Genomic DNA, 4,254 nt, shown 5'->3' with positions numbered 1-4,254 from the left:
CAACCCTAAGTCTCCCACACGTAGGCAGATTCTTTATCATCTGAGTGACCAGCAAAGCCCATTAATTAGTTATTAATGTTCAGTTCAGTTCAGTTCATTTCAGTCACTCAGTTGTATCTGACTCTTTGCGACCCCATGAATCGCAGGACGCCAGGCCTCCCTGTCCATCACCAACTCCCAGAGTTCACTCAGACTCACGTCCATCAGGTCAGTGATGCCATCCAGCTATCTCATCCTCTGTCATCCCCTTCTCCTCCTGTACCAAATCCCTCCCAGCATCAGGGTCATTTACAATGAGTCAGCTTTTTGCATGAGGTGGCCTAAGTATCAGAGTTTCAACTTCAGCATTAGTCCTTCCAATGAACACCCAGGACTGATCTCCTTTAGGATGGACTGGTTGGATCTCCTTGCAGCCCAAGGGCCTCTCAAGAGTCTTCTCCAACACCACAGTTCAAAAGCATCAATTCTTCGGCGCTCAGGTTTCTTTACAGTCCAACTCTCACATCCACACATGACCACTGGAAAAATCATAGCCTTGACAAGACGGACCTTTGTTGGCAAAGTAATGTCTCTGCTTTTTAATATGCTATCTAGGTTGGTCCTAACTTTCCTTCCAAGGAGTAAGGGTCTTTTAATTCCATGGCTGCAATCACCATCTGCAGTGATTTTGGAGCCCCCAAAAATAGAGTCTGACACTGTTTCCACTGTTTCCCCATCTATTTGCCAAGATGTGATGGGACCTGATCCCAAGATCTTCGTTTTCTGAATGTTGAGCTTTAAGCCAACTTTTTCACTCTCCTCTTTCACTTTCATCAAGAGGCTCTTTAGTTCTTCTTCACTCTCTGCCATAAGGGTGGTGTCATCTGTGTATCTGAGGTTATTGATATTTCTCCTGGCAATCTTGATTCCAGCTTGTGCTTCCCCTAGGCCAAAATTTCCCATGATGTACTCCACATATAAGTTAAATAAGCAGGGTGACAATATACAGCCTTGATGTACTCCTTTTCCTATTCGGAACCAGTCTGTTGTCCCATGTCCAGTTCTAACTGTTTCTTTCTGACCTGCGTATAGGTTTCTCAAGAGGCAGGTCAGGTGGTCTGGTATTCCCATCTCTTTCAGAATTTTCCACAGTTTATTATGATCCACACAGTCAAAGGCTTTGGCACAGTCAATAAAGCAGTAATAGATATTTTTCCAGAACTCTTTTGCTTTTTTGATGATCCACTGGATGTGGGCAATTTGATCTCTGGTTCTTCTGCCTTTTCTAAAACTAGCTTGAACATTTGGAAGTTCGTGGTACACGTATTCCTGAAGCCTGGCTTGGAGAATTTTGAGCATTACTTTGCTGGCATATGAGATGACTGCAATTGTGCAGTAGTTTGAGCATTCCCTGGCACTGCCTTTCTTTGGGATTGGAATGAAAACGGACCTTTTCCAGTCCTGTGGCCACTGCTGAGTTTTCCAAATTTGCTGGCATATTGAGTGCAGCACTTTCACAGCATCATCTTTCAGGATTTGAAATAGCTCCACTGGAATTCCATCACTTCCACTAGCTTTGTTCGTAGTGATGCTTTCTAAGGCCCACTTGACTTCACAGTCCAGGATGTCTGGCTCTAGGTGAGTGATCACACCATCATGATTATCTGGGTCATGAAGCTCTTATTTGTACAGTTCTTCTGTGTATTCTTGCCACCTCTTCTTAATATCTTCTGCTTCTGTTAGGTCCATAAAATTTCTGTCTTTTATTCATTTTTGCATGAAATATTCCCTTGTTATCTCTAATTTTCTTGAAAACATCTCTAGTCTTTCCCATTCTGTTGTTTTCCTATATTTCTTTGCATTGATCACTGAGCAAGGCTCTCTTATCTCTCCTTACTAATCTTTGGAGCTCTGCATCCAGATGCTTATATCTTTCCTTTTCTCCTTTGCTTTTGGCTTCTTCTTTTTTTTTTTTTTTTTTTCACAGCTATTTGTAAGGCCTCCTCACACAGCCATTTTGCTTTTTTGCATTACTTTTCCTTGGGGATGGTTTTGATCCCTGTCTCCTCTACAATGTCATGAACCTCTGTCCGCAGTTCTTCAGGCACTCTGTCTATCAGATCTAGTCCCTTAAATCTATTTCTCACTTCCACTGTATAATCATAAGGGATTTGATTTAGGTCACACCTGAATGGTCTAGTGGTTTTCCCTCCTTTCCTCAATTTACATCAAGTACCTATAATTTTGCCATTCTGTCAGACCTCTCCACCATGACCCGTCCATCTTGGGTGGCCACATACAGCATGGCTTAGTTTCATTGAGTTAGACAAGGCTGTGGTTTATGTGATTAGATTGGCTATTTTTTCTGTGATTATGGTTTCAATGTGTCTGTCCTCTTTTGCCCTTTCATCACACCTACCATTTTACTTGGGTTTCTCTTACATTGGACATAGGATATTTCTTCACGGCTGCTCCAGCAAAGTGCAGCCACTGCTCCTTACCTTGGACGAGTTCGCCCCTCCTGGCCTTGAACGTGGAATAGCTCCTCTAGTCCCTCGTGCTTGCACAGCCGCCACTCCTTGGATGTGGGGTTGCTCCTCTCAACTGCCGCCCCTGACTTTGGACGTGGGGTAGCTCCTCTCAGCCACTGCCCCAGACCTCGAATGTGGGATAGCTCCTCTTGGCTGCTTCTGCACTGTTCTGGATCATGGGAGTAGATCTGGTCTTTACAAGGATTATATAACAATATTTTATCTTGCCTGAGGACAGTCTCCAGATTAAACCCTCTGTCTAATCCTGTTATCTTAAAATGTAAATTATGGGAGTAGGTCTGGTGAGATCTTTACAACCTCCAGACATTCTTTTGATTAATTCAGTTAACTTCAGTTTAGTCTCTCAGTTGTTTCTGATGCTTTATGACCCCATGAATCGCAGCACACCAGGCCTCCCTGTCCATCACCATCTCCCAGAGTTTACTCAAACTCACGTCCATTGAGTCGGTGATGCCATCCAACCATCTCATCCTGGGTTGTCCCCTTCTCCTCCTGCCCCCAATCCCTCTCAGGATCAAGGTCTTTTCAATAAGTCAACTCTTCTCATGAGGTAGCCAAAGTATTGAACTTTCAGCTTCAGCATCAGTCCTTCCAAAGAACACCCAGGACTGATCTCCTTTAGGATGGACTTGCTGGATCTCATTGCAGTCCAAGGGACTCTCAAGAGTCTTCTCCAACACCAAAGTTCAAAACCATAAATTCTTTGGCACTCAGTTTTCTTCACAGTCCAACACTCACATCCATACATGACCAGCGGAAAAACCATAGCCTTGACTCGACAGACCTTTGTTGGCAAAGTAATGTCTCTGCTTTTGAATATGCTATCTAGGTTGGTCATAACTGTCCTTCCAAGGAGTAAGCATCTTTTAATTTCATGGCTACAATCACCATCAGCAGTGATTTTGGAGTCCCCCAAAATAAAGTCTGACAGTTTCCACTGTTACCCCATCTATTTGCCATGAAGTATAACTGAGAGTGCCAGGCTGCACTGGCACAGGAGTAGCTGAGAGGAGCTACCCCATGTCCGAGGTCAAGGGCGGTTGCTGAGACGAGCTACTCCACGTCTTAGGTCAGGGGAGGAGGCTGAGAGAAACAATCTCATGTCCAAGGAGCTGGGGCTGCTTGGGCAAAGGAGGGCCAAGAGGAGCTACTCCATGTTCAAGGTCAGGAAGGCCGACCATGAGAAGATACCCCTCTTCCAAAGTAAGAGATACCCAAGTAAGATGGTAGGTGTTGCAAGAGGGCATCAGATGGAAGACACACAGAAACCATAATCAAAGTAAACTAGCCAATCTGATAACATGGACCACAGCCTTGTCTAACTCAATGAATCTAAGCCATGCCCTGTGAGGCCACCCAAGATGGACGGGTCATGATGGAGAGGTCTGACAGAATGTAGTCCACTGGAGAAGGGAATGGCAAACCACTTCAGTTTTCTTGCCTTGAGAACCCCATGAACAGTATGAAAGGCAAAATGATAGGATACCAAAAGAGGAACTCCCCAGGTCAGTAGGTGCCCAACCTACTACTGGAGATCAGTGGAGAAATAACTCCAGAAAGAATGAAGAGATTGAGCCAAATCAAAAACAATACCCAGTTGTGGATGTGACTGGTGATAGAAGCAAGGTCCAATGCTATAAAGAGCAATATTGCATAGGAACTTGGAATGTCAGGTCCATGAATCAAGACAAACTGGAAATGGTCAAACAGGAGATGGCAAGAG

Source organism: Capra hircus, chromosome 12, assembly GCF_001704415.2.
Source record: "Capra hircus breed San Clemente chromosome 12, ASM170441v1, whole genome shotgun sequence".
Taxonomy (NCBI): domain Eukaryota; kingdom Metazoa; phylum Chordata; class Mammalia; order Artiodactyla; family Bovidae; genus Capra; species Capra hircus.
The sequence above is the reverse complement of the archived record's forward strand: the minus strand, read 5'-3'. Positions refer to the sequence as shown.